This window comes from Pleurodeles waltl, chromosome 5 (assembly GCF_031143425.1).
Source record: "Pleurodeles waltl isolate 20211129_DDA chromosome 5, aPleWal1.hap1.20221129, whole genome shotgun sequence".
In the NCBI taxonomy this organism is placed as follows: domain Eukaryota; kingdom Metazoa; phylum Chordata; class Amphibia; order Caudata; family Salamandridae; genus Pleurodeles; species Pleurodeles waltl.
In genome coordinates, this window is record NC_090444.1 from 664,510,790 (window position 1) to 664,524,865 (window position 14,076).

Sequence of the window (14,076 nt, forward strand, 5' to 3'; positions counted from 1 at the left end):
TATTTTGAAATAGAGTACCTGTAATATTATAGTCCATTTGTGATACGGAGAGATTTACATAGCCACACATTCATATAGAAAGAGTTCTAGCTGTCCCAGCTGATGTTGGAGGGAGTGTATTGGGTAGAATAACAAGATTGCATAAGGAAGTAATAGCTTGTACATGGTAGAGTTGGTAGGAGAGATCTCGGCTAAAAGAAGGGTTTGGACATGGCCTAGTCACATTCATTGCCATGCTCCTTCATGTACTGTCAGTATTGCTGTGCAAAGTTTTGAAGATTTTTCTCTACATCTTTGTAATTTGTTTTAACGCTTTGTAAAGTCTGTAACCTTCAGAACGTCTGCAAACATTAAAAGGAAAGAAATTGAGCTAAAAAAACATAGCTAAAGGTGGATTTGCAGAAACAGCATTTCACAGAGAAGCCAATGATAGCAGGAAATGTATCCTGAAAATTGTCTTCCCAGGCAATTGTCTTGAAGCAAACTGTTTTGAGACCTTTTCAGTGTCCATTTATGCCTAAACACATCATTACTTTTCTATAACGCTGTACAGGTGAATCCAGCCCAGCATTACTTTCCAACTCAACATTTGTTTTATGAAACTGGCCATCTCAGAAAGAAGTAAAGAACATTAACATTTTCTATCATGAATATGATCAATATTAAGAGAGCAGGTAGGCCAATGACCATGTCAGCCAGGGGGTTTCTCAAGAATTCATAAAAGTGCCTTTTATTACACACTCAGAACCTGAATATGTGGTTGTGTGGGGTGAGATTGTAATTCCTACTCAACTAAAGTCCACGGTGTTCTGCACCCTTACTTCCATCCAGTTAGGCCCTTTACTAACCCAATTAATCCCACATTGCAACATTAGATTATATTAAATCTGCCTGATTAGTGCTATTCACTCTCACATCCTTACTGATCATCACAATGTCTCATTCAATATTTTGCTGGCTGTAGACATGTGAACTTCCCCAAAGTTAATTAGGTGCCTTAGCAGAATGATGTGGCTTACCTAAAATCTAGACTTGCAAAGATCGACTTCTCACTTAGTAAATGGTGTAGCAAAAGGTTAAGGGCCCTTATAATGTGCGACGATTGGTTTCCCCATACTCTCATCATGATGCTTTCTGCAGGGGCGGCTCCTGTCAGGGCAAAGCAGCGGGGCAGAGACACAAAACAAAGAGGCTTCCACCCTGCCCTGCAGCGAATCCTAACGCTGCTGTCATGCTGCTGGCAGCACAAGAGCAGCATTAGGATTGGCCTGAGTGCCCTGGCTTGACTCTCCCAGGCAAACTGGGAGACTGTGCCTGCTGTCTACAAACTGGCAACACAGTGCCAGGTTGGAGAGAGCTCAGTGTGCATGAGTGTTTGGCCGTCCAGAGAGTGGAGTTCACACTACTAGTCCTCTGTGCTTGTCATTCGCATAGCCCCATCCCTTGAAAAATTAAAACAACAACATTGCTAATTAACATTGTTTATTATCATTTTTATTTTTCTAATGGCAGTTGCTGCTGCTGGCCCGGGGGGGGGGGGCAATGCTCCTCCCCCATAGCAGCGGAGCCGCCGCTGGCTTCTGTCTACTTTTACTTCACTACTGCTATCTGCTGACATAAATAAACAGACCTTTGTATGACGAAATGAGTTTCAAAGTGAAAACATCAACCTAGATTAAATGAACATTCTCTGTAGTGAGAGTGACAATTGGCCCTGACTGTGTATGTACCGTGTCGCATAGTCACTAACATCAATGCAGAACTAATAAAAGGATCTTCAAGGTGAATCGTTGTTTGTGCATCTATGTTTAACCTGGGTGCATAAATGGCATGATTACTATGTGCAGAGTCTCTTTCGCAATGGAATACACATTTATTAATCACCTTCCTCTCACGTAGTTTTACACCAAAATTGAATAATGTTAGATGAGAGGACATCTCCTCTGAGGAATGGTGAATGGGCATTTCAAGATGACAATGCCGTGCAAAGTAATTGAAGACCCCCCTCTCTGTATAAAATAAAGATTATTCTAGAACAACAGGAAATTAGTGAAATATTTCATGAGAGCACCTTCGCAACTTCCTGTTGAATCAGAGGATTGGCCAAATTTTTTCATAAATTGTAATGCATAAACATAGGTACCACTGGGGAAACGATCCACCGTAGCAGGAAGGTCTTGTTTTTTTAAATTATTTTGTGAGTGCCCAGATGCATTTGGATGGAAAAACCTGTAGTTTTTCCCTAAATTCTTTGAAAATTGTGCTGGAAAATGCAGCATTTGCCTATTTTTTTTACAATATCCTTGAGTTACGAAACTCCCTAACTCTGAACCCTCGAACAGTTTGTAAATAGTTTTTGTTTATTTGGAGAAACTCAAAACATGGTTTGAACTGAGGGAAATTCATTTTTCCACTATTTTGGAGCAAATAATGATACCTTCTCCTGCAGCTCCATCATGGTCAGGTGAAGAGGCCCAGGTCTGTTGTTGATATTGCTGAAGGATGTGTCTGGAAATAGATAAATAGACCAGTTTAGTTTAGTGAATGGTTATGTCATTTATTCCAAGTATTGCACCATAGACAATGCCAGCCTGATATGGCCTGTTGGACACAACAGAATGCTACCAGAGCTAATGTACAAATTCATAGCCATGAGATGTGTAGTCACTATGCCCTTCTTTTGGCTTCATGGCTGCGTAATACCCCTTCTCTGCATCACATAATCAAGATAGACATCTATACAGCACCTCCTCACTATCACTTACACAGTTAAAGTCCTTAAATATAATTCAAAAAGACATGAAGTTCTCTGATCAATAGTGGTCCATCATGTTACTTCCATTTTGTGCTTAGTTGCACTGGTAAGAGTTGCTGGACAATGGGGTGATATCTTGTCCACCTTATTACAAGTGCATTAGGACATAATGCACTTGTAATAAGGTTTACCGGGTGTCCATCTCTTAACCAGGCCTTCAATCTCCCCGTGCTTCAACAATTGTGTTAAATAATCTGCACCCACTGGGATGATGTTTTTGTGAATTATATTTATGACATACTATTTATCAAATTATATTTCTGCCCACCTAATTCTGACATACAACTGTTTATTATTCACAAATTGATATACGTCCCTGCGTGCACATATTGGATCAGCATTACGCTGGTAGACAGGCCTCAGTTAGTCACATATGTCATACCATTATTCTTACTCAAGGTTAGTATGGTCTTCCACTGCGGTATTGTAATATACAATGAAAGCATCACAGCACAGCCCGGCAAAAATCTATTAGTAGTTAAGAAGCCTGAGTTTTAGTTTGAATCAAACTCAGATACTGTGTATGGGTTTCATAATTTGTTTACTCGATTGGCACAAGCCTGATCGCCTCTTTGTATTTGTACAATTTATAATTCTATATACAACTTGAAAGTTTTTCTCTAGAGAATGTATTCTTCTGACCTTTAATATCAGGATGATGAAAAGAAATACAGTACTTGAAAAGACATGTTGGTCTTTAGATGACAGCTCTTACAAACCTGACCTTCATAAAGACCTTGAGAGTCACATAAAATATGCCTTTAAGAAGTAGAAAACAGTTGCTTAAACTGCGCACCTTTACTCAGATACAGATCAGGAAAGTTAAAAGTATGAAGGGAGAATTCTATTGAACCAGAAGCCAAGTAAAGGGAATAAACAGAAATAGATTCGGATGCAAAAAATATTCCTCTCTGAGTGAAAAAACATGCATCCCTCATTTATGCTACTTTCAAACAGCAAATTGAACCTTCATAAAGGCGCACTGTTATTTATATTTTTAAGCTTTTGAATTCTGTAATTGTATATGTTGCCAACGTTTATTTTTAAATGTATTAATTAATATATTTGTGCAAAGTTTACACAAGTTTGAGCATATTTCGTTTATTTAATTGCACTGAGATACTGTTTCACAGGTGTAGCGTTTGGAGGTTGTTTCCAAGTGATGAATGAAAGGAAAAGATCATCACAAATGACATATTGTGTTGAAGTCTGTACAGGCAAAAAACATTGCCCATTAGTTACCTAAAAACTGAGACCCAGAGTTAAGGAAAGTGGCGCTTCATGTAATGAAGAACCACTTTTCTTGAGCCCCATTGTGCCCCCCCCCATGCCACCATGTGCGCGCAGTATTTCACATACGGCGCACCATGGTGCACGTTAGGAGCAATAGTGTCATAATTTCTGACGCTATTGTGGTACTTTGTAGGTTTAACGCCAAAAAGTTTGTCTCTAATCCTGCAAAGTACATAGAGGCCCATTATAAATAATGGTATGACTCATGTTAAAGCCTGCTCTGAGCAGGCATTAAACATTACCCTAAAAATGGCGCAGTAGAATCTCATAGATTCCACTGTGCCATTTTCCTGGGCTTCATAACGAGGGAACACTCCCCTGGAGCAGGCACTTTGTAAATATGACGCAGTGTTTTTGCCAATCTAACACCACGTTAGCGTACAAAAATGACACTGATGTGGCGTTAGGCTAGGTCCTTCTTAAAAAAGGCCTGAATGTTTTTATGGTCACAAAGACCATGTCTCAGAAAGTGATACAGGTTATGGGCAGTTATTTATTTGTTTATTGTTTGGGTTTTCATGAAAGGTTTCCGAACTTCCTTCTCAGGTGCCCAGACCAGTAGACAGAATTATCAAGTAACACAATTGACTATGGACAGTACCGTTTTCCTAAAGACACAGGGAAGGGAGAACCGTTTGGCAAAAACTATCGTTGTTTGAGAGAGCACTTCTAATCTAGAGTTAATGCACCAAGATGTCTTGTGTATATTATTACATAGTAGAAGGGCATCCAATGTCTGGTACAATCCATGCCGAATATTCGTCATATTCACCAGAAAGACATTTGAATATTCTTCCAAGCAAATATTCTGAGTAGAACTAACTTTCATAGACCGTACTTACCCCGAAACAGAACTTATTGAAATTTCATTGGACATCCCTGACACAGAGCAATGGTTTTCATTAAGAGCTTTACATGAAGCTGAGTATGTAGGTTTTGAAAAAGCTTCAGCAGGTTTGCATTTCGAAAATAACTGTTTCATTCAGATTTGAATAAAAGAATATTAAAACACAAATGAAAGTGCCACAGATGAAACAAAAGAAAAACAAGATGATATTTCTAAAAATTAACAGTATCAATTATCGTTGGGTGAAGCCTCAATGGAACAGGTTTCTCTCTGGCCCACGATGTTTAAGCGCTATGTTATCATTGCCGAGCTAAACTAGTAATGCCAAAACTAGTCTTCAACACATTTGCAAAAAGGTAGATAATTGCCTGAGACTCAGTTGACCAGGATCCTTTCGGAATCCCATTGGGCTTACCAGCAATGAGTATCTTCACATGATGAGTGCTAAAACTGTAATGCATTTTTACTGCATATAGGCCCTCATTTAAACTTTCGCCCGCCAAGTTGAAACCGCTGCGCGGCCGCCAATGCGGCCGCACTCCTGCGGTGTCTATTTGGAGATCCCCGCCGGCTCAGCGGGGATCACGCCCGCAACACAGGAGCCGGCTCCAAATGGAGCCGGCGGTGTTGCAGCGGTGCGATGGGTGCAGTTGCACCCGTCGCGCTTATCACTGTCTGTATGCAGACAGTGAATAGCTCCATGGGGCCGTGGCAGGGGGCCCCTGCACTGCCCATACCACTGGCATGGGCAGTGCAGGAGTCCCGCGACTCCTCTTTCCACCAGCCTTTTCATGGCGGTTCATACCGCCATGAAAAGGCTGGCGGGAGGGGGACTCGGAATCCTCTGGACAGCACTGCCCTGGAGGATTAAATCCTGGTGGGAAACCGCCGGTCCCGGCAGTGCGACTGTGACGCTTCCTCTGCGGTCGTAATGCCCGAGTTTGTACTGCCAGCCTGTTGGCGGTACAAACTCCAGAACAGCCCTGGCAGTCTTTGACCGCCAGGGTTGTAATGAGGGCCATAGTGCTTTCACTTTGCTAACACTGAAATATGTTAACACGTTTAATTGTTATTCCATTTTCATTAGCTCAATGGGCAAAGATTTCAAACAATAAGCATTGTATTTATTTTTTCCCTAAGTAAAACATGATTACAACCATTTGTTTGGGTGCAACATTTTTTTGACAAGCTTTAGTAACAATATCTCTCACTAATTTCTTAACGAGTATTCAGACATAATAAATATTTCTGTTTTCCACCCCAATCTAATGATTACGATAAATCCAGACATGTCAACTATGGAGAGGCCTTTGTTCTTACCCTGATTTAATGCAGTTAAACTTCTGCACACCCATCTTTCATTAATCCTTGAAACACTGCTTTGGTTTACTTTAGGCATTTAAGGGAATAACTGCATTACCGCAGTGCTGCACCTACACTCTGCTGTGAATGCTGAAAGGGATACCTAAAACATTTGCATTTTGGTGCCTTCCTCTCATCCGCAGCTCTCATTAGTGCAAAGACGTTTTAAAGGCATGGTGAGCAGTTGGGGTGGGAGGAACTCACGGAGTTTCACTCCACAGATTTCCACAAAATTTCAAAAAATGTCTGCAAGAGTCCACAGAATTCAGGCGACGGGCAGAAAATATGCATGTTGTGCTGCTCACATTGTGATTTAGCACCAGTAGTGCCAGCAGTGCTGAAAAATCAGCGCGAACTGCACCATGCACAAAAGCGAGCGGCCACCCCAGCTAATTTTGGTGTAGTTCGAGTAGAAAATCTACTTGAGCAGCAGCAAATGCACTTGAGAAGCAGCTCTCTGACAGTTGCCTCTCTCAACCGCCTTCACTAGACAGTGGGGCTAGGGGACTCCAAATCTCGCTTGCGCTGTCATTTCTGGAGTCTCGCTGGAAAAAAGCACTGCAAATGGTGGAATTTGGACAGAACATTGCGTTACAAGAGCAACATGGAGTTGTCAAATTCCACTGGTTATGCTGGCAAAATGAAACATTCCACCCAGCCCTAGTGGGCAGTTGCCCAGGCCTCCGACCTTCCAAGGACTCCCCACTCTCGGGGATAGTTAACTTTCTCTCTGTTTTACCTCTTCCTATCATATTTATTTACACTTCTCACACTCTCTGCCTACCACTACCATTGAGTCTGTCTTTCTGCCCCATGTCATCTTATGGATTTTTGGGTCCTCTGGAAGACGTTTCAACAATTTTTGTGTGTGATCTTTTTAAGGTTTAAGATATAATTTAGTATTCTTTGGCAGCATAAGGGTTTGAATTAGCAGGAAATGGGTAATGAATTTTAAAAAAAATTCTGTACTGGGGCAATGAAAATATGTCTTGCCTGGGACCCCAAAAATCATTAAGAAGATGCTGCATTAGTTTGGAAGATCAGCTCAGTGAAACACACCTCAGGGTTTTAGGAACCTTGTGCTCCTGTCAGCGTGCCTGGATTAAGTTAAAACAGGAATTTACCTCAGGCACCAAGGCTCGTATTTAAAGGAAAATGATGGAGCGCAATGCTGTTCCAAAATTGGCAGTGCCGCTCTCCGTCATTTTCACAACACAGGGATGAGCCTATTTAATTGAGTACGATGCAACCCTGTGTTGCCCCTGCACTGGAGCTAAATTGAGCTCCCTAGCACCAAAGCAGGGATCCTTGCACCATCATGCAGCACACACAGAAGGGCCAAATCCCCATTAGTGATTGTTTATGTGGAGGAAGAAACAATTTCCCGCACATTAACAATCATATCTGGCATTTTGCTCTTTCTATGCGTGCTGCACACATAGAAAAAGAAGAAAATTAGGAGGAATACAAGTATTTCTTCTTGTTCCGCCTTGCTAACGCCATCCGTGGGGTGGTGTTAGATTTTGGCGCTGCCTCAGATTTACAAAAACTCATAAATCTGGGGCAATGTCAAAATGCAATCGGTGTTGCTGTGGCACAGCCACAGCAACACCCATTGCACGCCCCTTCCACGCAAAGGGCTGCATGTGAAGGGGTCGTATTTACAAGGTGGTGTTAAGCCTCAAAATATGGCTTAGCGCCATCTTGTAAAAACAGTGCACGGCATTGTGCCACCGGAGCGTCACAATAAGTGACGCTCTGGTGGCGCTAGAGGCTCATAAATATGCCCCTAAATGTACCTGTGTACTAACAGACAAATCAGGTTCCTATGTATCAAAGCAGCCACCACAAAAATAATTAAATTATACATATAGAAAACATTTTCAAACGGGTATTAAAAAGCAATGGCCTTAGCTACAGCTAAAATAAATTTGGTAAGAGACATCCCCTCCCTCTCCAGATTTATCAATTAAATGCAGCGATTCTTCTTTCAGAAGCATCTAGTCAGGGTCATTTTGCACGATAAAGACTGATACTAAGCAGAAGAAGAGAAATCATGAATAAATGAGTCCAGACTAGAAACTCATGTGTTCTCGAGCTATTGTTCCACTGGGTACCTGTAATGAGCCCCATGAGAGCACTTGGTATTTCTCTGCAATTCGTATTCAAGACAATTTTACAAGTCACTGATGCCCTGAGACTGCATGGGGCAAACCACATGCCGTTTCTAGGAATCATTGTTATCACCTTTTAATGCACCCCACAGGAAAAACAAAAAAGCCAGAGATGTTCTAATACTGGAAGGTTTATCCTGTACAACTGTATAAATGGATGCAAGCGAACAAATAGTAACAAGCCAGAGGACTGAAGCGGTGAGAACAAGTGAAATAGAAGATTTCTCAATATGTGCCCACAAGGGATATAAAAATGCTATTTAATTAAATAGATCACTTGACACAAAGACATTCTACAATCAAAATCACGAGGAATAAATTGTATTGGACTGCATTGTAGCATTTAAATATGCTTCATATCCCTGGTAAGGCCACTAAGCGTTCCAATTTTTATTGTTTGCCAGAGTTCCCTTTCGGAGTAATGATGAATAATGGCTGTTCGGCTTTATGCTTTCCTCAAACATATAAATAGTCTGCTCTTCAGTTTGATGAAGTTACCTTAAACAACAAAGTCCTTAACAACAATAGGCTAAACCACTACTGCTAAACAACTAAAAAGTATCTAAAGAAGTACTGAACAACGATTTTTGCCTGAATAACAATTGCCTGAACAACGAATTTTAAGGTACGTTTTTCTTTTTTTTATGGTTTATTAGTTGTTTAGAATTCGTATATATAAATATATATAGATGTATATATATATATATATATATATATATATATATATATATATATATATATATGCTAAACAACTCATATGTATATGTATATATATATATATATATATATATATATTTATATATATATATATATTAAACAACATATATATATATATATGTGTATATATATATATATACATTCTGGACAACTGAAAAAGAAAAACACCTTAAAATTCGTTGTTTAGACAGTAGTTGTTCAGTACTTCGTTGTAGAGACTTTTTAGTTGTTTAGCAGTAGTGGTTCAGGGAAGTAGTGGTTTAGACCTCGTTTTCAGGATGTTTCCCACTACAAACTATTATGAAAAATGAAAGACTGCAGAAGGCACTAAGTCATACCAGATCAGAAACTAAGCCTTGAAATGGACACAAACAGAGAGAACTAGAATTGTTTGTCCATTTTGATCGTGTAATTAACGAAGAGATGATTCCCAACTGTTGGAAGTGTGCCTTGATGCAGGGAGAGTCTACTGGACAATTTTTTGCCTAACCAAAATTGAGAACCGTCTGGAAGCAAATAAACTACTTCCATGAACGGAAGAGGGTTTTAAAGGGCGCGGTCACAATGTGTTAGTGCTTGATATTATTATGTTTGGTAGAAATAAGAGGATGCAAAAGGAGAAAATCTCTTTGAGTACATCTCAATTGTAATACTGTCCTCTAGGAGGCAGAGATGGAAAATGTGAGCTGGTGAGAAGATGGAATATGTTGAGAATGAGGAGAGGTAGAGAAGTATGGATGGGTAGTGGGTTTAATCGAAAACCAAACAAATGCCAGAATGTGTGCTATATTAATACATCAAACGTAGCATGATACTACACTAAGGCCCAGATTCACAAAGTTTTAGCATTGGTTTAACGTTACTTTTATAACGCTAACCCGATGCTAAATCTTTTTGGGCATCAAAAAACCAATGCAAAAAGGTATTTGCGTTGGTTTGTGTGGCAAAGTAAGGCAAAGCAGCATGAAATGTGTTACTTTGCATAAAGGGGGAGTTACATGGGTCTTACATGGGAGTACTGGCGCTGCCACTCATGCTTTTTGATAGTACACCTTATTCTGAAACATCAGAAGAAAAGGTTTAGCCCCAAAAATTAACTCCTTTTAAAAGCAAGCGCAAAAGGGAGAAATGTTTTTATTTCTCCCTGCTTTTCTGACTTTGCATGTGTGCTGCACTGTACTGCACACAAAGTGGGAAAAGCATTTGCATTTGTCTAGGCATAGTATTTTGTACAGGAAGTATACCCTTCCTGTACAAAACCTATGCTAGACTCACAAAAACCCTAGCACTTTGGCAGTGAGTAGTGCGCATGACTCCCAGCAGCTGCAAACATTGCCGGCGCTAGCGAAAGGGTAGAAGAGTGCCATTTCTATCAGAATATAGCGTTCTCCTGCTCTATCCTTGTCACACAAAGCAGCACAGCAACTTTGGGTGCTACGCTGCGTTCCCCATCACCCACCAGAATCTGGGCCATAGTTAACCGCCACAGATATGAAAATGGAGGGAACTAATTAAATAAGAACGGGTTCAAACCAAGATCCTGGTATTCCTAATTGGACTGAAAGAGCCAAGGGTGAGCATGGGCTAAATGCAGCGATTTACCCTAATTAATGCAGAAACTAAGAAAATACTTACAACTGCTATTTTGTTTCCAAGTTTATGGGAGCTCAAGGCTAATCAGAGAACTCGAGGTGACTATACTAACAAGTATTCTCTCAATATTATAGTAATGCTCTCAAACCCTCTGCAATAATGGATGCTAAATTTAAAAAAACAGATTTTAAATGTATTTGAAAAGTGCCGTTAACACTACTAAATTCAAATAAAGGTTAAGTTCATGTGTTTAATTGGCAGGGGATAGTTTGGAGTAGGAAGCGCTAAAGTAAATTTGAATTTGACAATGAAGTTAACACTTAATGTGATTAACTAGTTTGCACTGTGCAAATTGACATTTTGATAAGCCATTTTTGACATTGTGTCAAGTGACCACAAAGGTAAATATGTGTTATCTTTGTTGGTAAATAGTGAAAACCCATAGTTGGATAAAAACACACCAATGCATAACTCCCCCAACACTGTACGATTCAGTTACCAATGCAAAATAATCTCTATGCAGTCCTGAGTGCATTACTATGGTGAGAAAGCAGGCCTCACACTCTCAACCTTTTTCATCTGCTTCATAATCCTCATCTGTGGCTAATTCAGCGTTGGCTTCTCCTCAACCATCTGTGACCTCTCTGCATTCAAATTTGTGTTACATACACCTCCAGCGCTCTCAGTGACTGTTGCCTTACACCAGTGCATTAACCAATATCACATGTAACATTTTGCCTCTGCATGGTGAGCTCATCCTTGCATGTGATGTGCAGTATCTCCCAGGTCAAGGTACACAGGATGATCCATGGCATGCCCTGGTTCTATCCTCTATGATATTTTGTAGGAAAGACTTGGCATAGACATTTCACTGTTAGAAAAGCTGCACAACAGGGCAAATATGCTCTGCCATAGAGACCTCACCATGTACAGAAGCAGATGATCTCACCAGCTAATTTATGGCTGCCACAAATGTAGAGTGTGATACATGAAAGACAGTCTTATCTGATCAGTGGGAGATGTAGGGATGATGGCAGTGATTGTTCAATGACATGAAAACCTGCATAAAAACACATTTATAATGAGAATGGAAGGGGATGCGTTGGTGCAAACCCATAAACACTGCAAAAACCAGTATCATAGGTACCTACTATCCAGAATAGATGATGTGCTGTACCCTTCATAGATGTGAATGAGTCCTAGGCCTGACACACACCCAAGGTAGAGGTTTTTCACAACATAGGAAGGAAAACAGGACAGATACTTACACTCATGTTTTTAGGAATGGATGTCATGTGTTTGCACTATAGGTCCCAGCCTGCAAATTTGTTCACCTTTAGTGCAGGTCATAGTTGTGGGTGCTGGTCATGACATAGTCATCATTGAATGTGGCAGTGAAAGGCATCAAATTATTTACTGAGCACAATGTATCAGTTTTTGCCGCCAGTCAACCTTAACAGAATGCAAATGGCACAAACTGGAAGGTTGAAATGATTATAGATAAAAAAGCATTGTCCCCAGTTAAAGAGCGAAGACTGACATCAAGCGTCTCTCCTGCAGAAATCACATCAGAGAATGCCGACCTAGGATTTGAAACTATGGCGCTCTCTTCCACCAGAAGAGGACCTGACTTCATTTTGAAGAGGGAGCAAGGGTTGCTGAATGGTGGGTGAAGTTTGTGAGAGGACCCATGCATTGTAAGATGCCTGCGGGTACCTATGACCGCTGTGTCCTCCTCATAAGATGCACCCATAAGGGAACACTGTCTATAGGTGGCACACAGTCAGTACACACAACAGCTTCCATGCCCATGCAACCTCGAGGGCAGAGGCAAAGATGTGCCCTCATTTGTTTGGGGCCATGCCCTTATGTAAATGAGGGAATGATCTCTTGCGATCCCATTGGCACACACAGTACACTGGGGTGATCCCTATTAGATGACTACTGCACAAGTGTCTTATTCCTGCCTCTGTAACACCAAGTGCCTGTAGTGTACGGTCACTATTTGTAATGAATATACTTGTGTACTAGCCTGTTATAAACACAGAAAGGGGAGTCTTAACCCAATCCTACGTCCTAGAAATTAATGTTTGCTCTCATTCAAATCAAGGCTGCGCTTTTCTAAAGTACTCTTAATCCATACAGTAAACGACTTTGTATGGCCACAATTACATACACATATCTGTCATATCATACATGGGACATATTATTATACATTTCCAATAGATACTTTAGTCAAGATTAAAACTGGGCATGCCAGTCTTGACTATTCCTGTTCTCTCTGATTAAGCACATCTAGGTAAGTTGGTGGAAATTCAGCTGCACCTTCTGTATTCCTCTGCTTCTCACTAATTTCAGAATTACTGAGTAGGTCTATGGCCGTATTCAGCTTCTGTCCCCTTTTCCGTGCCAGTGCTATATGTACGTTTATGCCACTTTTTCACTGTGCACTGTTGTAGCATTCTTGTGGACAATACGTCCATTGCATGGCGTGAGCGAGTTGCATCTTCAGTGGGTTCAATAGTCAGTTCTCTGGGGTTGACATACAGTGAGCAGGCTCTACATACTTCTACTGTGGTTTTCAGAAATGGGGTAATTGCACAAATCATCAATTTTGAAGCAGGTCTTTTTTCTCACTGATTCAAAACACGGTACAGAGTTTTGGTATAAAGGAATGTACCCTTTTGCTTAACTAGGCTTCTGCCAGCGATCTTTGCCCCAAATTAATGTGTGTTTAGGGTAACGGCTTTTTGAGTTGTTCACAGATTTGTTGGTGGTGGTTTGCACAGGCCATATTCACTTGTAAACTGCTGGTTATTTGTTACAGTTATGATCCATTTTTATATGAGCTTTAGTCCATTGTCCAATTGCTGTACTCACAATTCCTTGTTTGTCTACACTGTAGATACTCAAAGTACGGCCCAGGGGCCGCATGTGGCCCTCTTGACCTTTATATGAGGCCCCCTGATCAACAGCAGCACCCTGCAGCTGTTCACTCGACTCGGCACTTACATAAAAAAAAATAAACAGGCAAGTATTTCTTTAAAGGTTGATTTGAAGTAAAGAAAGGAAGTAATTAGGTCCTCCTGCACTACTTAACTATAAGAACACCTTCATTTTCAAATCCATCTTGCACTAAAAGTGTAAAAATATAATAAGGTCTCTTCAAAATTCTGAGGGTGTATTTCATTAAAATGCAGACTCATTTCACTTTAGTACATCATATTACATCAGTGCATTGAGAAGTATTTTTTAAAGTGATAGTTTTGACACTT